The 24,276-nt window shown below is 40.5% G+C and overlaps 1 pseudogene; it reads right to left on the bottom strand.

Moving 5' to 3' along the window:
- The window catches only part of LOC102121976 (protocadherin-8-like), a 361,142-nt pseudogene extending 337,077 nt beyond the window's left edge, over positions 1–24,065 (bottom strand).
- Positions 24,066–24,276: the final 211 nt, after the last annotated feature.

Here is a 24,276-nt window from a genome sequence, read left to right as displayed (position 1 = left end):
ACTGAGACTAGAGAGAAATTTTTTTTTTTTTTTTTTGGATCCTTCAAAAAATAGCATTGCATATGGGGGCAATGCTGTCAAAATAAAAACTTGTATTGTTTAACTATGAGGGACTATTGCTTGAATTATGTAGCTTGCATTAGACCAAGCTTCCTACTAAGAGCAATTAAAAAAATGAGTACAATGCAAAAAATTAGATCAGCCACAAAAAGATTCTGGACAAAAAAGAATTGTAGGGAAATGAGTCAACATTCTGTATTATGTTCCCCATAAAATCTTTGCTGATTTCTGAATTACCCATAATGAGAAGCCAGGCATACAGCAACATTTATATCAGGCCTGAATATTGATAAAGTTTGTGAAGTACAGTTTCCCAGATGCAGCTTGGACTCCTCTTGAGTACAGTTCCTCTCCTTCTGAAGACCTGTGAACCAAAGACACCAGTTATCTGCCCCCACACACTAAACATAACAGTGGTAGTACCAGGATATTATAACTGCAATGGACAATGCCATTCAAAAGTCGGGCATGGGAGTGGAGGAGATAAGAGGACAAGAGTCACACGGCAGTCACTGGTCCAAAGCATTTCTGAAATCTAACTGGGCATATGTTGCCAGTTCCTTGATTAGGGTTTGGTTCTTAGAGTTGTTTTCCATGGCTTTTATTTCTACCCTCAGAAGTACTGTTGTCTCCTTCTTGGTTATTAATCCCAATCTTCCTTTGCCACAGAAATTGTTCATGTTTGCAGCTAAGTAACTGTATCAGTCTGATCTTTGCTGATATAAGATGAGGAACCCAGAGGCATCTTTTCATTTCAAACTGATTCTGACCCTTTTAGTCCAAGCTTATGATGTTTCTATATACACAATTCTCTTAAAGATTGTATAGGTTTCCTATGAATAGTAGTTGGGTTCACTCCAATAAACAAAAACTTCACTCAGAAATCTCTCTGATACAGTTCCCAGTTTGCCTTGTGCTGAAGGTGAGAGTGTTGAGACATAACACTCTTAAGATTCTTAGAAAACTTTTGTCTAATTCAAATGGTCTATAAGACACACTCTTAAATCTTCCTGAAATCTTACAAGGTGTCTTACAGTTGCACTGTCATCCATGCTGGAATGCAGTGGCACTGCATTAATAATCATCTGAGATAATTTTTATCCTGAGATCAGGTGTTATGTTGACATCCTTTGCAATAGAGTGGCTAAGACTAATAGACAGTTTCACTTTTACACTTAGTAAGCCCTAAGTTCTTCATATCTTCTCTAATTTCTGCTTTATATTAGAAAATTTCTTCCTTAGCACTTCTCTCTCTTCCTCTTTACCTTATTATACATGGCTAAAAAAAATCAGTTTTCCTTTTGACATTTACTGTGGCAATATCCATACATAGTTTTGCTATTTCATTAGGTATATTTTCTATTATGCATCATATATCAAAGACAACAGTTCTCCTGAATTTTCTGACACTGCATAGCATGAGTTTTCTTCCCTCTAGCCTCTAATTACAGACTCCTCACTGTTCTTCAAGTTTCCATGAACAATTCCCTGAACATCTTCCATCCTCCTCCTGTTCCTGGTCCCAAAGCGGATACCACATTTTTTAAGATTTAGTTACAACCACACCCAGAAAATAATCTAGATATTATTTCTGTTCCATTTATCTATTTCAATGTAACTAACCACACCATAACTTAGAGTCTTAAAATAATAATTATTATAACAGCTCTCATAGTTCTGTGAATTAACCAACTTCAGCTACACAGTTCTTGCTTGAGTCTCTCATGCAGTTGCAGTCAGTAGTGCCAGGGTTACCATCATCTGAAAGCTGGACTGGGATAGATTTCCAAAATGGCTCAATCTTGTATCTTTTATCTCAGATTTTTTTATCTCTCATTCTCTCTCTCCCTATCTTCCCCTCTTTCTCTTCCCAGTAGAAACTTATGTTCTAGGACCTTTCAGGGCTTCTCTATGTGGCTTGACTGTCTCACAGCACAGTGGTCTCAGAGGAGTTGCACTTCTTAACAGTTTTCCACAGGAGCATCCTAATAGTGGGTGTTCCAAAAAGCCAAGCAAGCAGCAAGACTTCTTATGCCTGGGCTTTGGAAGCAGCCCAGGCAAGCAGCATTGCCAAAGCTGGTGTACTTTCCTAGTCAGAAGTGTCACAGCTATCCTAGATTAAAGGAGAGGCACATCACAAGGGCATAAATACTACGAGGCATAATTCATTAGAGGAACATCGTTGGAAACTAACTAACATAGTAAAACCATTGAAAAATAAAGATGAAGAGGAAACTCTGAAAAGCAGTCAAAGAAAACATGACACACTACCTTCAAAGTTACAATAATAGGACTGACATAACTTTTCAAAAATAAAATAATAGCATCTAGAAGATAATGGAGTATCATTTTTAAGTGCTGAAAGAAAACAACTGCCAACCTAGAAATCCATATCTTACAAAAATATCTTACAAAACGTGTAATAAGATATTTTGCAACAGCATCAAAGAACATCAAGTTCTTAGAATTAAATCTAAAGAAGTATAGAGGTCTTAAATGTGCTCAAGACCTCTACACTAATGACAGACGTTTTTTAAAACTTATAGATTTGATGCAGTCACAATAAAATTTTAGCCAATACTTTGACAAAATGTACTGACTATTCTTATAAAAATAAAGAGTCAAAAATAAACAGAATAATTTAGAAGATGAACAGAGCTGGAGTATTATTCTATCATATATTAAAACCTATTGTAGGGTCAGCAAGGTAATGATGCAGTAATAGACAAATTGACCTATGGAAGAGAACACAGACCTAAGAAACAGAGCCTCACATACATGACCACCTGGTTAATAATAATGGCAAAACCACAATTCAGTGCATAAAAGTTTATCTTCATACTAAGTGTTGCTGGGTCTGTTGGATATCTATATGGGGATAAAATGTAACTTGAGCCCTGTTAAGGACCAAATTTTGTCCTCCCAAAATTCATATGTTGAAGTCTCAGCCTTCAGTGTAATCATATTCGGAAATAGGGTCCTTAAGGAGGTAATTAGGGTTAAATGAGATTATAAGGATGAGGCCCTAATCCAGTAGGACTGATTTCCTTATGAGAAAATAAATTGACACTAGGAGTACACGTGCCCAGGGAAAAGATTATATGAGGGCACAGAGAGAAGGTAGCCGCCACCTGCATGCCAAGAGAGAGAGTGAGTAAGAGAGAGGCCTCAGAAGAAAGCAACACTACTGGCCCTTGATTTTGGACTCCGCCTCTAGAATGATGAGAAATTGAATTTCCATTGTTTAAGGCCAGGCTGTAGTATTTCATTATGGCAGCCTTAGCAGACTAAAACAGATTTTGGTACTGTGCCGTACTGTGCTGCTAAAACAATCATTTAAAAGTATCAAAGTGGCTTTAGGGCTCGGTAACAAGCACAGGCTAAAAAAGTTTTTCAGACAGGTTGGTGGGAATCTGGGCATTAAAGGTGATCCTAGTGAGGTCTTGGAGTAAGCAAAGAATATGTTATTGTACAATAGAGAAAAGGCAATCTTTATTATAAAGTGGCAAAGAACTGGGCTGAATTGTTTTCTAGTGTTTTGTAGATGGTAAAACTTTGCCAGCAAAAAAACTGGATATTTAGCGGAAGAGATTTTTACTCAAAGTGTTAAAGTTGTGGCCTGGTTTCGCCTTACTACTTAAATGTGAGAGGAGAAAGATCAGTTGAAGAAGTTATTAAGCAAAAAGGAATATGAACTTATAGACTTGGAAAATTCTCAGCCTGTTCATTTTGCATGATAAAAAAGTATAATGCAAGTTATGAAGAAAAAACCAAGGGTGCAACTGGACAATCACCCCGAAAATAGATTGCCTATGGTCCAAGCAGCCATGTCAGCAGAAACCAGAAATAGAGGTGAGTCTGTACCGTTAGAAACACTGCCAGCATGGACAAAATGCAGGAAGACTGTTGGACTTCTGGGATTTCGCAGGATGGGACAGTGAAGCTACTTGGCTAGAAACATGCATCATCCTTCAAGAAAAAGAATAAATGATCCTGAAGGCTATTCAGAGATTACCGGGGGTGCCACTCCCACCACAGGCCCAGAAGACACAGGCCGGCCCCAGGGGCAAGTGTGCTCCTCCTTGGTGTCAATGGCCAGGCTGCCACCACCCAGTGCCTCAAGGTCAAGGCTGCCAACCAGAGCCTTGGGGGCAGAGCTACTGCCTGAGACCACAGAGGAGAAACATTCACTCCAGTGGGCCCAGAAAGCAGAGCATCAAGCCAAAGAGGATTGTTCGCTAGCCTTAAGGCCTAGTGGAATTTTCCTCCTGGGTTTTGAACTTAGTTGAGACCCATCACCCCTTTCTTCTTTCTGATGTCTCCTTTTTGGAAAAAGAATGTCTATTCTATGCCAGTCCCACCATAGTATTTTGGAAGCACATAATTTATCTGATTTCAGAGGTTCACAGCTGGAGAGGAATTTTAACTCAGGATGAATCATACATCAAGTCTTATCCATACTTGATTTAGACGATGTTTAGATGAGACTTTGGACTTGGAGTTGATGCGGGAATGAGTTAACACTTTGAGGGCTGCTGGAATGGGGCAAATGTATTTTGCATGTGAGAAGAACATGAATTTTGTCCTAAAATACTCATAGCAGCACTATATGTAATCAACCAAAATTGGCAACTACCCAAATCTGTATCAACAGTGAATGGATAAATAAATATCTGTATGTTTATTTATCAGATAATGGAATACTACACAGATGAATTACTACACAGATAAGCACCAACTTTATAAAACTACATGCAATAATATCAGTGAATGTCACAGGTTCACAAATATAACTGATAAAAGAAGTCAGTCATAAAAGAGCATATAACATATTATTCCACGTATGCAAAATTCAAACATAGGCAAATATAATCTATGATGTTAGGAGTCAGAAGAATGGATACCCTTTGGAAGCAACAGTGACTGGACGGAGCGTGAGGAGCTCCTGGAATGCTAGCCATATTCGCTTTCTTGAGCTTTTACACAGCGCTGATTTTCAGTTTGTGAAGGTTCATTGAGTTGTATGTTTACAAGGTGTGCACTTTTCTGCATGTATGTTGTAGTTTCATGATGTTTTGTTTTTAAATGGAAAAGAAAGAACAATGTTTTCAGACAAATTAAATACAGGGAATTCTTATCCAGCAGGTTCAGAGGAAAAGAATTATTAAAATGAGTTCCTCAAGCAGAAGAAAATGACCCCTGATGGTAGCATAGAAATGTATTAAGAATAACAGAAAATAAATAGGTGGGTCAAACTAAACAGATATTGACCATATAAAACAATACAAATATTAGCTTATGAAGTATCATGTATATATGAAATTAAAATACATGACAAAAGCACAAAAGATAAGAGAGGGGTCAATGCAAACTGTTCTTCATTCTGACATTTTTCAGGAAGTGACAAAAAGTTAAAATTCATAATAGATTATCTTAAATCTAGTATGCATGCTGTAATCTCTAGGCTAACCACCAGAAGAAAAATAAAACAACCTATGCAGATTATAATATGTAATATGTAAAGAAAACAAACAGCAAAATAATAGATGTAAGTACATGAAATAATAATTACATAAATATAAATAAGCTGTTCTCAGAATAAAATTTTCAGGATAGTTTTATTTTAAAAAACTATGCTGCTTATGAGAGACATACTTTTAATGTGTGGACACGCAAATGTTGAAAGTAAAAAAGATGAAAACAGAAATGCCATGAAGACAATAAACAAAACTGATAAACCAATATGTTATACTATCATTTAAAGTAGATTTTAGGAAATAAGAATTACTAGAGCACAACAGTGTTAATATACTTAAAACTACTCAGTTATACACTTTAAAATGGTTAGGATGCCATATTTTACATGTTTTTTGCAATTAAATTTTTTTAACTTTGTAAGGAAAGAAAGAAGCATCACTAGAGATAAATAGGGATTTTATAGTAACAAAAGGGTCAATCTAGCAGAAAGATACAACAATGTACCAGAAAAATAAAACAATTCTAAATTTGTGTTTACATAGCATAGCCTCAAAATACAGAAAGCAAAAACTGAAAGAACTAATGGGGGAAATAGACAAAAACATCCTTACGATAAATACAATTGTGAGTTTCGTAACTCTTCCTCTTACACTGTTGCCCCCAAGTTGGCCCTCTGGCTCACATCCAAAGTCAAGTTTAGTAAAAACAAGTCTTTGGGAGGGCAGAGTGATTCATTCCAGATATATAGATCAAAAAAGGCTTGCCTTGATCTATAGGTACAATTTAGGGTATCTAAAAGAATGCATGGGCTGCATATCCATCAGATAATCCCCTGAAAGGAGAAATGTATATATTAAAATGAATCATATGCAGCTTCCCAGGGAGATTATTGATATACAAGATTTTGTTTGTTTGTTTTTTGACATCTAACCACTAAAAACACAACTGGCTATGACTCAAGATAAGAACTGTTATAATAGTCACTGGGGGCATATTATATTTAGTAATATATATGTGAAAAACTGTGCTCAGTGGCTTACAGTCTCCATTTAACTGTGTTTAGTGACATGTGTGAAACACTTTGTTTAATGGCGCATGATACATTTGCCACTGTGTTTATTGATATATGAATGTCTGAAACATGAGCAGAACCAAAGAATGTAACTACCAGGTTTACCAAAAAAGGCAGCAAAATATAGTAAAAGAATATTTGAACTCTCAAATCAGACATACGTAATTAAAATTTCAGTTTGACAATTTTATAACTTGTGCCCTTAGGTAAGTCACTTAACTTCTCTGAGTCTGGTTTCCTTATCTTAAAATGGGGGTGACAATATCTACCTTTCAGAGGTCTGCAAAGGTTACAGATACAGGATAGAAAGCCTCAGTCCTTTGCCTGGCACACATACTGACATTCACAGCCTAAAGTCATTTCTCCTTGTGGAAGATCTCCAGGCTACCAAGTCACATTCATGCAACCCAATTTCAAGCACATCTCATCATTTCCCAACACAAACTCTATAGGTCTTCAGAACAAGGTCTTCTGCAAGGAGATGAATTGATGCCTAAGTTTTTGCAACACAAACAATAGACTTAAAATATGCTGACACTCAGAGTAGCTGAACTACATATAATGCCATGTAGATTTTCATTCATCCTTTACTAAAGAAGTGGTAAAGCTTGACTCTATTTCATCCAGGGCTAAAAAAGAAAGAAACATGCCTTCAACATGTTCATATGGAGTTCAAAATAAAATATGGATATAAAAGTATGCTAATTCTATTTAAATGAAATTTTTATTTACCTAACACTTTTCTTGGCTTAATCATCTCATTATTTAACAAGTATTTCCTGAAAGTCTACTGATGTCAAACAAGATAATCACTAAGGCCTTTATCTTAGCCATTTCAGGCTTGCTATAACAGAATACCATAAACGGGATGGCTTATAAGCCACAGATATTTATTTCTCCCAATTCCGGGGCCTGGAAGTTCAAGATCAGGATGCCAGTATCACTGGGTCCTGGCTAGGGCCCTCTTCCAGACTGAAAACTATACTGGCTTCTCATCGTATCCTCGGATAGCAGAAAGAGGTTGAAAAAGATCTCTAGGGCCTCTTTATTTGGGCACTAATCCCTTTCATGAGGACTCCACTCTCATGACCCTATTATCTCCCAAAGGTTCCACATCCTAATACCATCATATTTGGAGTTAGGGTTTTGACATATAAATTTTGGTGGCACACAAATATTCAGTCCGTAACAACACTATACAGGGAGAAGGCAAAAGCTTATCTGCTGTCACTCTGTACTGGCTGCATAGAGATCAGACTTTTAATACTTCTAACTTGATTAGATCTTAAGCATAAAGAGAAAATGGAGAGAGAATAATGAATGAAATAAGACTGTAGTATATATTTTCCATTTCCCAAAACATCCCAGCCCAGCTTCTACAAAACTGAAGATGGGAGGTTACCTGAATCATCAGGGACAACCATCTCAACCATCAGGGACAGCAATAAATCCATCATCTTTCCAGGCTGCTGTGAACTTGGGTGTTTGATGGGGAGCTCACTAAGCAAGGAGCAGATGGCTATAGAAAAGAACCCTCCTTCCAGACAGCTGGGCCCCAGTCTGTCCCCAAGCTCAGCTGTCTCCTTCCCCTCTGGGCAGAGCAGGTGCTTAGCAAGAAGGAAAACTCTATAAAAGAGGCTCACAAGTCCAGCTGAATGTGGACCACCTCTAAAGCTGATAGGACATGCATGTATGACCTTTTTCTCATAAGGTCATCTAAGTAACTAAAATTACTAACCTTCAGTCCTGAAAAAAAATGTTTTTTCATTGAATCTTTTCTTTGGTTTGCTTTAGAAAGCATGGGTTTCAGCTATGGCAACTGTTTAAAAAATTATCATTGCATAAAACCAGATTCTTTCACTTTTCTATATATTTATGGTTAAGTGAAGTCTATAAATGTGACTCTTGTAATCAATAATCTTGAATCTTTTTTAAAACAAGAACTTGGACATCTAACTCAATTATTCTCCAAGTTTTAACTTAGTCTTTCTGAGGAATGTGGGCAATCAATTGCATGGAATTGTAAGTATGACTGTGTGGGATGCCAGAAAAAAAAAAAATACCCTATGGGATGAAGTTGATAACAGTTGCAGAAAGCTAGTATTCGTATCTACTCCCTACTCCAATTTATTCCATGTATCTAGAAAAATAATAGTAGAAACTGAAGCTCTAAACTTCGCACTGGTTGCTTGATTTATTTGATCACTTTCCTAAAACACTTGATGGGCCAAATCACAAAAAGTCAAATATATATGTTTGACTTTCCTCACTCTTCTATTTTAGCTCTAACACTAGAAAAACACTAATGAGTAGGAAAAAAATAAACAGTATCCAGGAGGTAAAAAAACTAAAGCCATAGAGGAGAGAGAAGGAAAATATTCAGGTTATTGGCAAAGCTGACATAAGTCTCAGAATTAATTAATGAAAATTATATATACATGGAGCTAGGTGAAGATTGAGGCACTGATTTATATCTATATAAACAAGGGCACAGTATCATTGGAGGCGTTATAGAGCTGTTCAGGTGTATAATGTGCTGTCTTAACATTAGTTATTGGGCACTGAGCACTTTCAAAATGGATTTTCATAGTTTCTTAGCTTAGGGTTTTCTTCCCCCTTAGGGAGCAATATAAAAACAAGTCAGATGACATTACCACAACCAGATAGAAGAGGACAAAAGAAAGTTAAATACTTCAGAAAAAAGTATTTATTATTTTAAAAAGCAGTTTTCTTTTATTTTAAAGTGTAGTTTTAAAAAGTAGTTTTATTTTATTTTAGGAAGTTAGTGGTTTGTGAATTACAGAACAACAACAAAACAGGTTGCAAACAGGTTAAAATCACCTAAAAGAATCATTGAATTACAAGTATAAACCCCTGACCAGGCCACTAACTGTTTTCTAGTGTTTTATGTAAAACTCAAAATTATATTTGCCAACAGACATGGAAAATTAAATTCCCTTGAGAAAGTTCCAAGAGCCTACATTTTGCTACAGGAGAAATAGGACATTAATGGAAGTTGCACAATATCTGTCTTTCTTAATCAAAATCTCAACAGGGCACTGAACAGTAGCATGCCTCAAAGGAAGCACCACCGAGAGAGGGAAAAAAGCTCCTCTTTGTGCAAGACCTGTCATGTCTATCAGGAGCATGCATGATGGATGAGCGGCGCTCAACCAGGGACCCGATCACAGCTTCAAGTGGTTGAATGTGCATTTAGACTGTTCATTTGCTCCTGGTGATTTGAGCAAAGAAACTACCAAAATGGGGTTTTTGATACTTTGATTTCCAAGCCTATACACATAATGAAATGGAGAACTAATAAGCTAAAGGAAAGGCAGGAAGGCAGTGTGGAATATGCGCTGAACCCAGAAGACATGCCCTGGCATTGAAGCTTCACCACACTCTGGTTCTGTGACTTGTTAAGTGATTTAACCTCAATTTTCTTACATGGAGGAGAAAGATAATCATGGTACCTGCTTCACAGGATTGTTCTGGCACTGTACACAGGAGGAGCTGTACTGATATTAGTTATTACTCCATCATCATACCTGATAGACATGATTAATTAAGATAGGATATTCCACACTCTGCCTAAGGAAGGACCTGTGGGCTGTCAGAGTAGAACACTGCCTAAGGAAGGACCTGTGGGCTGTCCCCTAGGAAGCCTTAGGGACTTGCATTTATTGTCTTTGTCAATTAGACATAATACAGGATCCAGCTTTCAGATATGCAGACTCAGAACCCTGGTTATTCAGCAATATGAATGAGATCCTTCTCTGAATAGCAGAATCACATAAACTCAACCTCATGGAACTAATGTATACAACCGAAACACAATTTAATATACAATGAAAATTCTAATTTGCACAAGAACACAATTCATGCTCTTACATGTCCAGCACATTCTCTCCCTACAGACATACCTACACAGAACCCTAAGTCACAGGCAGAAGGAGGAAGGTTGCTCAGGGACATGGACTCAAATAAACCAGTTATCCATGCATTTCAGGTACCTATTTCTCTAAAGACTCTTGAGTGGATTCTGGTCTCAGGGCTGAGAAGTGGGCCTGGCTCCTGGGATAAGAGCTTGACTTATTATCTCTGTGGCTGCCCTTTCTACGGTGACACTTAGGAAGTGCAAGCAAGAAGGTGACAAGAGATGAAGCTGAAAACCAGCAAGGACCAGTAGGCCTTTTATAAACATGCCTGCAAAAATGTCTACAAATGTCTGTGAATGTCTTCTGGGTTATGTAGGAGATGTTCTATAGGTTTTCCTGGTTTTAGATGGAAGACAAATACCTTTTAGATTGAGTCCTTCCTGGAAGACTCTCTTATTATGTCGCAATGCCTCACTATCAATAATCTCCCAGTTACAGTGGCCTGAGCTAGAAGCTGATCATTCACCCTTTTATTACTTAATGCCTCTTGCAGGGTATTACAACTACACCCTGATGGGAGTATTTGGGATACAGAGCAGGTGTCCTACAGGTTCAATTAAATGGCACATTAACACGCGTCAAAGCAAGTAAAAGGGGGATACCTACTTTTGTGAGATTATTGTATAATCCTTAAAGAATCAGTATATTTATTATTACTGAACCTTAACATTTAAATACCCTCATACGTCTGTCAAGATTGCCACTGGCTTGAAATATAGCTGTAGACAAAATGACCCACTGATCTAACTTCATAAGAACTATTGTAAAAAAAAAAAAAAAAAAAAGTTTCTACTAAGGAATATTTTTAAAATCAGTCTCATACTGCTGTCAAAAATATTATGGTCCCCAGGGTTTAAACCATTTTTGGTCACCTATTTGAAAAGTTAGTTTAAAAAATAATAATGGTAACCAACCAAAAAGGATGGAAAGTATTAGTTGCACCAAGCAGAAAGAAATAGAGAAAAATATAGGAATATTTAGAATACGATGCCAATTTAAACAAAGGAAGAGAAAAATGAAAAATGTTAATAACATTAAAAACATTTTTGGCCAGGCACGGTGACTCATGCCTGTAATCCCAGCACTTTAGTAGGCCGAGGCAGGCAGATCACCTGAGGTCAGGAGTTAGAGACCAACCTGGGCAACATGATGAAACGTCATCCCTACTAAGAATACAAAAATTAGCTGGGCATAGTGGTGAGCACCTGTAATTCCAGCTACTTGGGAGGCTGAGGCAGGAGAATCACTTGAACCCAGGAGCCACAGGTCGCAATGAGCTGAGATTGCATCACTGTACTGCAGCCTGGGCAACAGAGCGAGACTCCATTCTTTAAAAATCTGACGTTAATAATAATAAATATTTATTAAGTTATTAGTAGGTGAAAGGCATTGCTGTATGCATTTTATACATACTGTCTCATTTAGCTAACATAAAATAGCAACAAAGTAGCTACTATTCCTCCACTTTACAGGTGAGGAAACCAAAAACAAACAGATAAAGGGATTGTGATATTTCTTTTAAGAAAGAAGACATTATTTCACTGTTATTTCAGGCCGTTTTTCACAAAAGCAGTAGTGTTCAGGTATAGTTAAACCATTACATCTTCTGTGTTGTGCCAGGGAAAAAGGCATTACAACTTGTCAGAGACTATACAAATCCTGTATGACAATGGCAACATGGATTACTCTCTAAGAAAACCAGGCACACTGTGGAAACCTATTCTATAACACACAGGTCAAGTCATTCCCCTAGAATGCAATGCTGCATCGTCAAGAGTTCAAGAAAGCTTCAGAGAGTTCGGTTAGCCTGTAAAGTCCATTTTAGCTTCATCTTCCAACACTACATTACAAAAGGGCTACTCTGTACATCTAACAATAAGAATCAATGGGCATTAAATTAAGATGAGTACCAGTCTGAAAGAGGGTGATAGAGCAGGCAGCTGGCTGAGGCTTTTCCTTCCACTACAGCTAAATATTTCATCTTCCTCAAACAGTGAAATGACTAGACCACACCTAATTAAACGGCATAGCGATCGTGCTTGCTGCCTTTAAAGAATGACAGACAGATTGCCTCACCAGTAGTAAGCCACAGAAATCAATAGCTGACATTTACTCGATGAAATACAAATTGAGATTAGCCAGCTTCACTTTTTATTCAGCAAATTCAAGTCTGCAATCAATTCCTGTGCATGTGTAGACTATGGAAATTGGCTTTAAATTGATTTGTTTCTTCCTTGGCTAATTACAGTATACAAGTAAATGAATGATCAATTGCTAACTCTACTCTTATTGTATACATTTCAATGAGTAAAACAAGTCTGTCAAAGATGGGTATTATCATGATCTTTTCAAAAAGAAGCTACTAAGTGTTCCACATACATTGTAATACATCAGCTATTTAATAATAACGTAAAAGACTCTCCTCTTTGTTGAACAAATAGAAGACCTCCCCCTGCTGTTATTAGTTAAGCTTATAGAAAGTTTTCTATTGAATCAATATCCTGCTTAGAAAAGGAGAGCTTAAAGACCTCATAGAGAGCTCTCAGTCTTTATTAGCTGCTATTGATGTAATGAGTGTTACACAATGGATAATAGTGGAGTCAGAAAACTCAAGGTTCAACTTGGGTACAGGGGTGCACACCTGTAATCCCAGCTACTAGGGAGGATGAGACAGGAGGACTGCTGGAGCCTAGGAGTTTAAAATCAGCCTGGGCAACAGAGTGAAACCTAGTCTCAAAAAAAATAAAAAATTCAAGCTTCAAACCGTAGATACATCACTCTTTGACACAACAATTCTACTCCTGGGTATATGGCCAACAGAAATGAGTGTTTATGTCCACCAAAAAAAACATGCAAACTAATTCATTATTCACAAAAGTCAAAAACTGAAAATTTCCCTAAGCTCCATCAACTATACAATGGATAAATTGTGGTAAATGCATACAATGAGATACTATACAGCAGTGAAAATGCACAAACCATGGTATACACAGCATGGAGTGAAGTTCATAGACATAATTTTGAACCAGGCCCCAAAAGTATAAATTGTATCATTTATATGACATTTGCATACAGCAAAAAGTAATAGTGAAAAAGGTTTGAATAATAGTTACCTCTTTTAAATTTTTTAATTGAAATTTTATATATTTAAACTGTACAGCATGATGTTCTTACATACATATACATAGTGAACTGATTACTATATTCAAGCTAAAAATCAGATAGTTGTTTTTTCCCCATGTGGTGAGAACACTTAAGATACATTATCTTAGCAAATCTCAAGAATCAAATACAGCATTATTCTATGGTCACTATGCTAAACATTAGGTCTCTAGAATTTATTTATCCTCACTGAAACTTTGTACCCTTTGACCAACATCTCCCAGTTTCCCCTCCCCCTCACCTAGCACACCACCATTCCACTCTTTGCTTCTGTGAATTTGACTTTTTTAGATTGCACACATAAGTGAGATCGTGCAGTATTTTTCTGTCTGTGACTGGTTTGTTTTACTTAGTGTAACGTCTTCCACTTTCATCCAAATTGTCACCAATGGTTAAGATTTTCTTTTTTCAGGCTGAATAACATTCCATCATACATATATATGTATGTGTATATATACACATATATATATACTGCATATATAGGTATATATAGATATATATATACTGTAATTTCTTTACTTATCCATCTATAGACACTTAGGTTGATGCCATATCTTGGCTATTATACATAATGTTGCAATGAACACGGGGGTGTAGATACCTTTTCAAAATAGTGCTTTTGGTTTTGTTTCATTTGGGTTTACACCTAGAAGTGGGGTTGCTGGATCATACGGTTGTTCTAGTTTTAATTTTTTAAGGAACCTCCATACTGTTTTCCTTAATGACTATAATGATTTTTACATTCTAAATAGTAGTTACTTCTGGAAGAGGTATTGCCCAGGAAGGTATATGTGGGAGCCATCTGGGGATCTGGAAATATTCCAAACCTTGATCTAGGTGGTAGTTACAAGAGTGAGTATACATAAAACTTCATCTGGCTGTAAACTCGAAATTCGTGCACTTTAGCGTTATACTGTAATTTTTTTTTTTTTTTTCTGAGGCAAGGTCTCCCTCTGTTACCCAGGCTGGAGTACAGTGGTGCAATCACGGTTCACTGCAGCTTCAGCCTCCCCAGGCTCAGTGATTCTCCCACCTCAGCCTCCTGAGGAGCTGGGACTACAGGCACATAACACCATACATGACTGATTTTTATATTTTTTGTAGAGATGGGGTTTCACCATGTTGCCCAGGCTGGTCTTGAACTCCTGGGCTCAAGAAATCCACCTGCTCAGTCTCTCAAAATGATAGGATTACAGGCATGAACCACTGCACCCAGCCTATACCGTAATTTTTTAAACTCTAAGTTCATTTGCTTACTATGTAACCTCAAACATATTACCCTCTTTAAACTCATTTCCTCAGCTATAAAATTGAGGTAGTAATATTATTACTTCCTAGGATTGTTACAAGGTGTAAAAACAATAATTCATGAAAAGCATTTAGCATAGAACCTTGCATATAGCGTTTGATAAGGATTGCCTATTATTATTCATAGGGATGCAATCATAAACAGACAAGATTCAGGAATTATAAATTGCATTAGGAATCATAATTCAGGTAGAAGCTAATGTCACAAACACATGAGAGCCTCATTTTAAGAAAAGTAAAAATATCTAATTCTATGTTTGTAAATTTGAGGAAAAGTTTTAAATTCCCAGCTTTTAAAAATGTTTCCCACAGAATGCATTTACACAAAAAATTACTCTAAAATTTTCAAATATTATTAGATGTAACCCAAAAGACAGGTGTCCATTTTACTTTTAAGATATGTATCAGATAAAGCAAGGAACATTCACATTTGCCACAGTCTCTCTGGGGCCTAGACCACCGATCTGGAAAGCTGACACATCAGAGGACACACTGACTTTCCGAAGATAACACGGGACTCAGAAACTAATTTCCAACAGCAGTAATTTTCTGTGGGAGACCAGTGGCCAAAGGATTGAAGTTCTTCCTAGCTTCTCGCCTGAGCATGGATAAGGAATAAATTACTGGTTTTAAAAACTGCTGAATTATTTTTGGGAGAGTTTAGGAGGAAGAGCATGTAGGTTTTATCATGACTATTGCTACAAAATCTCTAAAGTGATTGGACTGAATTATAGCAGAGGAGCCTTTAGAAATTCTCCAGCCTACAGAAAACCTTCTACCACTGAGAATTCTTGCCTTGAAATATTTTTCAAAGATTATATAATAAATAATGTGTCAATCCATTTTAAAATACATGAATCATTAAAAGGCTAACTGTCACGAAGTAGTTAGTTCTCCACACTTGGAAGGGTGGAAAACAGACAAAAACACACAGTTCCCCATATATGTGCTGAGCAAGGACAGCGAGTCATTGGCTACCTTCAACTCCCAGCCTGTGAAGGTAGAACTCTGGCCTGCCCCTTCTTCTAGACCAAAGCCATCCATCAGAACGTTCTGTGATGATGAAAACATTTTATAGTTACTGTCTGAGACTGAAGCATTTTTCATTGTATTGAGTTGTAATTCATTTAAACTTAAACAGCCACATGTGGCTAGTGGTTAGTATATTGAGCAGCACAGTTCCTGCCCATCAAATCTTAATGAACCCCAGGCTCTTCTAGTTGGAGACACAAAACATCCTGCACTTTACAGACTCAATTCTTCCCACAGTCCGAGCCGATCCTGCAGAAAACAAGACACAATCAGACGCTTCCATCTCATCACCCAGCCTTGCTGTCCTTGGATCTGGTTGGACCCAGATTAAGCCCAGCTGCTCAAGTAGCCTTTAAGTCACTGCATTTGGGGCCCAACTCTTCCTTTAATCCTTGCTCTTATGCCTCAGTTTTCTCCTAGCATCCTGTCATAGCTAAGAAGGAGTCCTGCTAGGAATTCTAGCCCACATGGCTGAGGCCGTAAGACACTCACTCCTTCTCACGATCGATCTCTCTCTCTCTCACCATGCTGCTCCCTGTAGCCCCAGCCTCTGAGCTGATGCTGTGAATGGGATAAGTGCCCGGAAACACATCACCAGCCACTGCCATATGATTTTCACCCACTGCCAAAATCTGCCACTGTTATACCCATGAAACATTCAGCAACCCTCTCAGACGCTAGGCTAGAGCGACAATTTGAGTAACCCCCACTCAAATACTGCCTGCCCACAGCTTCCTCTTCCTCCTCACTGGGCCTCATGATTAAGGTCCGGGTCCAGGTTAATTCAACTTAAAGTTATTCTGAAGTTGAATTGCATTCGCAGTAGAATCACATACACATTCAAATGTAAATGAGTAGCCAGACTGAATATTTTATTTATATTCATAAAAGGTACTAGAATATAAAATACATGATCATTTATTATATTCATGGCAATAAAGACCACTTTTAAGACTTTTTGGTAAAATATCCTAGATTCTATAAAATCATCCTGTGCTGTGTCACGGACTGTCAACCTAATTTAAGAAAATGTATATCAAAACTAGAAGGCTCATGCATGTAACCTGGCTTGTAAACACTTGACAGAAATGACCGTCTATATGAATTGCAGCTTTTTAGAATGAAGTGGCTATTTCTGAAGTATGTGAAGGTGATCCATCCACTGAAGGATGATTTAATTCATCATTCTGTCCAAGAAGGGGGAAGTGGCATTGCTGGCCTGCAGTTCTGAACTCTGTCATAGACACTTGGCAGCCCTTTACTTGGGAGGCACAGACTTGAAAATAACATCAATTGAGTTCTGAGTGTTCTGGTTGGAAATCTGTATTTTTCATCTGGGAAATGTAAGGGTAAAGGGTACTTGAAGAAAGTTCAATCCTGTAGCTATATGCATGATGTGAACCATTTTTGCTGGTTTGAGATTCCTGGTTTAATTTTTCAGGATCCTTGAATGTTTTTCATCCTGAATAATCCGAAAAAAAAGTTGGAAAAAAAATAGTTTAAAATTCAAAAAAAGGAGAAACAATTGAATGCTACATAGAAATATACTTAAAAATGTAAACAATATTCGGTTGTTCCAGGACTGGTTTTCTAGCTGTTTGCTTTTTTTCCTTCCTCCGGATTTTCTGCCAATGACTTGCACCTCCACCTGCTGGTGTACTGAGGAAATGAAGTGGAAATAAAATTCAAGCAAGTCAATTAAATTATTTGCTGGAATCTTTAATACAGGTTTGGTGGGAGGAATGGGTGAAATAACAATCTAAAATGAAGTTTCTGAGGGCTAGTAGTGTATTCATTGATTCATTAATTCTCTGTTAACTATTCAGAGTGAGATGCAAAAAAAATTAAAATATTTTCATTAAACTTCTTATCTCCTCTCTATCAACATCTAATTCAATTCTCTTGCCATTACCTATGTGTCATCCTTTCAATAATCCCACTAAAAGTTTTACAAGAAAATGCAGCAGAGAGTTGGAGGATAAACCAAACCATAAATCAGAGCATCTCATTCAAACTCAAAGACAGAAACATCCTCAGGAATGTAAACTGGCCCTAAATCTTTAAAAGACTCATAAAATAAGTGTTTAAAAACCTGCAGAAAAAATATGCTACAGCAGAACATTAAAAGCATGAACTCTAGAACCAGACTTCCCAGGCTGGAGACCAAGCTCTGCCCCTCACAGCTGAGCGGCCTCAACCAAATTACTTGAACAGCTCTGTGCCTGAGTTTCCCATGTATGAAATGGGGTCAAATGATAGCACCTGCCTAATAGCACTGTTGTATGACTCAAGTGAGTTTAATATTTATAAGGTACCTAAAACAGTTTCTGGTACATAAAGAGTCCTCTGTAAATGTTATTAAACAAATAAAAGGTTTTTGTTGAATACAGGTAAGAAGCAGTGCTGTGACTGTTATTACTAAGAAAAAAATATTCTCTCAGGTTGAATGCATTGCCTTGATCACATTCTCGTTTGCCATAGCAGCACTTTGAGTTATCATGCTTGTTATTAGGAAGAAGAAACTAAGTTAAGACAAGAATAAGCTGGTAATTTCCTAAATAGAAAATATAAACAGTAGGAGTTCCAGTCCTTTGATTCTTTTGAAAAGGCTAATTTAACACTAAATTATCCGGAAACATGAACTCACTATAGAATCTTCAGGTTTTAAGATCACACTAACATTTTTCAGAAAGTTAGGGAGTACAATGGAACTTCCAAAAAATACCAATACAATTTTACCCTAAAGTGCAATATGATCATAAGAACTAGTCATACAAGTTTCAATGTATGTGCTGGTTAGACCACACCTTTCATTTATCCACTCAGTAAATTTGCTGATTTTTGTTTTGCTCTGTTTTTTTGTTTCAGTATATATCTGATGGTGGCCATTCAACATGGAACAAGAGACAAATAATAAACAAATAAATATACAAATAATGCCAGGGAGTGATCAATGCTAGGAATGAAAATAAAGCAGAGTAAAGAAGATGGAGAGTGACAGGGAGGAGAGGCAATATGAGTTTTGGAAGACCTCTTTTGATTAGATGGACATGTGAACAAAGGCCTAAATGAAGGTGGGAAGCAACATGGATATCTAGAAAAAGCTTACCAGGTGAGAGAACAGCAAGACCCTGAGGTCTGAGATGGAGAGATGCTTTGTGTATTCAAAAACCCCAAGAAGGCCAATAAGATAATCTAAAGCATCCTGGGGAAGAGGGGTAAGAAATCAGGTAGAAGAGAGAGCAAAGGGCCAGATAATGCAGGACTTGATGAGTCATGTGTGGCTGATTTACAAACATGGCCCTCAAAACTCTAGGAAAATTTTCTAGGGTAGGCATAGGGTCTTTGTCCCCTCCACTTGAATCTGGGTGAGCTTAAGACAGCTTAGACTGTAGAATATGATTGAAATGACCATGTAATTTCAGAAGCTGGGTCACAAAAGAGGGTGTGACTTCTGTCCTGTTGGATGAATCATTCATGTTTGCAGCCCGAGCTGCCATGTGACTTTGCAGAGGCTGCCAGGCTGTAAGAAGTCAAGCCACGTGTAAAGAGAACATGAAGCCTCCCTTTTTCCCACTTCACCAAGTCAGCTCTCCTAGGCTTTGGCTCATCCCAGCCCACAAACCTGGCATGTAACTAAAGAAACTTTCAGATGGTTCCAGCCTCCAGCCATCATATCACCCCAGCTAAGGCCCTAGATGCTTTGAAAGAAAGATAAGCCATCCCTGCTCTACCTTGTCTAAATTGACCACAGAATCTACAAGCATAATAAAATGGTTGTTTTATGCCACTATATTTTAGCCTAGCTTGTTACACAGCAATAGTAATTAAGACACCATGATAAGGATTTGGGATTTTATTTAAGTGACAAGTATTTGGAGAGTTGAGTAATGCAACCTGATTTATGAAGTAAGAGACCAGTCTAGTTCTCATATGCAGAATGGTCTGCAAGAGGGCCACAGTAGAAGCACAGGGGCCAAGTTTGAGGCTACTGCCATTGCTGGGCAAGCGATGACGGTGCCTGGGGTAGAGTGGTAGCAATGAATGTGGTGAGAAGTGAATTGATTGAGAATATATTTTGAAAGAAAATTCAACAGAATTTGCTGATGGATCGAAAGTTGTGTGTAGGAAGAAACAAATCAAAAATAACATCAAGGATTTAAGCCAGAGCAAGCAACTAAGTGAACAGATATGTCATTTTTGCTGATATATCAACACCAGAGGAAAAACAGGTTTGGAGAAAGAAACGAAGAGTAGTTTTGAACATATAGCATGTCCATTCAGAATCCAAATGGAGATGTTGAGTAGGCAGTTGTGTATACGAATTTGGACCTCAGAAGAGAGGCTGGTACTGAATCACTGTATACAACTTCAAGTTCTCCATCTTAGAAAGTATGTTGACCACTAGAGAATATTCAGAGGAAGGTAACCAGGAGGTGGATGCTTCTGGAAGCCCCTCATTTAAAAAAAAAAAAAAAGTCAAAGGAACTGAACATAGACTGTGCAAAAACACCTGTTATGGCGACGAGGCATTTGAGTCAGTAGGACAAACCATTGTGACTGCTCTTTGAGTAACATATTTTCTTTGAGGGAAAAGATCTAGTGCCCATTTTCATGCACACTAACAGAAAATACCTCACAATTGACAATGCCTTTCACCACAGGAGCTACCACTCCAGAACCAGACACTATTCCACAGAATTGGGCCTAATGCGCACCCCCAAATGACACAGCAGATGGACCGGATAGAATGAGGTTGTGTTGGTGCAGCATTCTGTAAACAAAGCAAAGCCAAACAAAATCACCTACTCACTTATTTAGTATTGTAATTAAGTCAGGAATGCGTCTTATGATGCTTTGAGAAGAAGAGCTTCAAAGTCACAGGTTTGAACTTACCCCCTTGTTTTGCAATCATTTGAAAGGATGCTTTCTTGAAACCCTCTCTGCTGATATCCAAATGGCTGTCATTCAATTCACTGTCTACTTTTCCACTGTCCTTCATACTGAACTCTTCTATATTTGAATGTATACTGAAAGTGAAAAGGAAAGAATTATTTTGGTATCCATAAAAATGTATAAAATGTCAAACACATTACTTAGAGATAACAATAAATATTCTGAAATTACCTTAAACTTGCCGCAGATTTATTTTCTCCACAAGGGGATGAGGAATGAAAAGGAACTGAGATTGAACCCTATTTTCAAAAGGGGTGAGAGCAGCAGTTAATAATATTTCACCGTCTAATATCAAACCTGACAGAGCAGGCGCCGCATTCCTCATCCGGAGTGTTTCAGAAAAACAGCATTAACCCTGAGGGTTGAATGTATCCAAATCGCACCCAAAGGAAGTTAATACAGGCAAAAACAACAAAAACAGACATGAACCTACATGAATGCACATGTGACTATCAAACCTGCCCCTAACCGTGTCTGTGGATAACTTTTCTTTTCAAATAAAAAAAAATAAACAAGCCCGGAAATATCAACCATTTGAAGTCCCAAATCAGTCACTGCAGTTTCATAAGGCTAGTAGCATGAAGATCTACTCCAAGTGAATGAGGACACTAAGAAGGGCAGCGGTGCCCTACCAGGTCCCATGCAGTCCTGCTCCTCTCCGGACAAGAGGAGCTCCAAGACACCTCACTGACCTCAGACTAGGAATCCTCCACAGACTCAACCGCCTGGGCCCCGGAAATGGAAAATGGCCGTGTGTCTGCGAAGAACCCGGAGCGGAAGCCCCCAGAGTCAGCCCCTATGGCTCTGACACGTGGACCACCGTGGTCACTCGTTGCCTGAAATCTGCTTGGGGAGTGCTCATGGAGCTTCTTCACCAGCGTCCTAGCCTTGCTTTGGCAAGAACAAGTCACAGTGATGATGGCCACTAGCAGAAGGACGCAGCCGCTGGCCAAAACACCGACCAAAACAGGGAGGGTTCAAGCTGCCCTCCCATTCCCTGCCTGATGCGTGGCTCCCCTCCCTCGTGAGGCGGCGGCATCAGCACCACTTCTGCGCTGGGTGGCGCCCGAAGCCGGGTGCAGGGCCAGCACCTCTGGGCCGCCGTCGCTGCCAAGGACTATGTACGTCGGCTCGGTGTTGGCGCCCTCGTCCGCGTCTTTTGCCTGCAGACGGTCAGCACGTAGCCCAGTGGTGCATCCCCGGGCAGAGGCAGCTGGGCTGAGCCACTGAGAAGCAGTGGGGCCACCAGGCGGGGCGCGTGGTAGTTCTGGTCCTCCGCCTGCAGCCGCACTATGGCCAGGCCCCATAGCGCCTGACAGCAGCCGTCTAGTGCCTCCAGCCGCAGCTGCATCTCCGCCAGCTCCTCGCAGCCAAAGTGCCGTCGAGCGCGCAGTTCCTGGTTTTGGGTCCACCGAGACCTAAGTGGACATACCGCCCCCGGCGCGGCCCACCTCTGCCTCCAGCAGCCTGTAGGTGACCTGGCCGTTGCGGCCCAGGTCCGGGTCCCGGGCGGCCACCGTAGCCAGGTAGGCGCTGGGCGGGGCATTCTCACTCACCTACACCTCATAGACCGGCCGCGTGAAGAGCGGCGCGTTGTCTTTCTCGTAGCCCACGCGCACCGTGTAGGGCCTCCTGGTGCACAGCAGGGGCGCGCCGCGGTCCTCGGTCACCAGCGTCAGATTGTACTCGGCGATTCGCTCGCGGTCCAGCGACGCCGCGTTCACCACCAGGCAGGCTGCAGCCGGCAGTGCACGTGCCAGTAGAGGGCGCAGCGCATCCGCCGGTTGGCGCCCGAATTCCTGTCGGAGGTGCTGACCAGGGCCACCAGGCTCTCGCGCGCCGCCCCCTCCGGCACCATTGAGGTGGCGCCAGCCTTGGGCGTCCCGGGTCCCGCCGACGAGCTAGCGTCCGCTCCCTGGAGGGCAGCGGCGGCCGCGGCAGCGGCGAAGGGCGAGGCAGCCGGCGCGCCCGGGGGGCCAGCGGGGTGATAGCGATGTCGGGTGCGTTGACATTGACGTCGCGGATGCGCACGATGACCTTGCAGGCGGCAGCGCGGCCCTGCGCCGGCACGTGCAGCTCGTAGGTATCCTGACGCTGGTAATCCACGGGCCCGGCTAGGGTGAGGCGGGCCAACGGCTGGTCGAGCTGAAAGAGGCGGCGCGCCTCTGGCTGGGTGCGGGCGCCAAAAGCGAACACCACTTCGCCGTTAAGGCCCTCTTCGAGGTCGGCCGCGTCCAGGTCGAGAAGCAGGGAGCCCACCGGCGCGCCTCCGCCAGCTCCACTTCGGCCACGGTGCCCTGCGGGAAGGCCGGGCTGTGGTCATTGGCGCCCAGGATGCACACACTGAAGACGGCCGTGGCGGAGAGCAGCGGGCGGCCGCCGTCCAGGGCCACCAGCTCTAGGCTGTAGGCGGCCTGGCTTTCGCGGTCCAGCTCCTGCAGCAGCACCAGGTCCACACACTGAGCGCCGTCCGTGCGCTTCTGCAGCTCCACGCGGACGGGGCTGTGCGTCTCGGCCAGGCGCACGCTCTGCAGCCCACTGGCGCCCACGTCCTAGTCCACCGGCACCTCCGAGGGGATGCGCGTGCTCACAGCCGCACCCTCGGACATCTCCACCGGGATCTGGACCCTGGGAAAGCGCGGCGCATGGTCGTTGACGTTCCTCACCTCCACCTCCACGTGCACCAGCCGGAACTGTTCCTGCAAGAAGCTGACCACATCGAAGGCCAGCACGCACTGTGGGGCCTAGCCACACAGCCGCTCGCGGTCCAGGCCGGCGTCCCCGACAGTCAGCTGCCCGTAGCCCTCGCGCACCCGGAGCAGAGAGCTGTCGAATTATTTAATCAGCTGAAACTGACTTGGCACCTCGCGCTTGGAATTAGACTGGACGTGATCAAACAAAACACCGATGCTGGTACCAGGGGCGTCTTCCTCACAGGTGAAGAAATTGACAGTATCGGTGCAAAATCCTGACACTAGCAGCAGCCACAGAATCAGCAAGGACTCCAATCCAACCCTGCATGAAGTGTCAGCAGGAAATCTGAGCCTCCTGCGAGACATTTATTCCTCAAAGAGAAAAGCCAATCGCGAGCTCTGCACTAAGACTTTCAGGCTTCTCAAGCCCTCTCGAGTGCGCAGTCAGAAGACTCTTTTCCCCTTAGAACATCTTATCACTAAGTCCTCTCTGCTGTATACTTGCTTTTCTCTGCCCCAATGCCTCTTCATAACCCTACCGGGGAAGCTACATACAGAAGAATATGCAAATAAGCAT

This window comes from Macaca fascicularis, chromosome 17 (genome assembly GCF_037993035.2).
Source record: "Macaca fascicularis isolate 582-1 chromosome 17, T2T-MFA8v1.1".
NCBI classification, from domain to species: Eukaryota; Metazoa; Chordata; class Mammalia; order Primates; family Cercopithecidae; genus Macaca; species Macaca fascicularis.
Note: the sequence above shows the minus strand (reverse complement) of the source record. Positions and strands in the feature narration are given on the sequence as shown.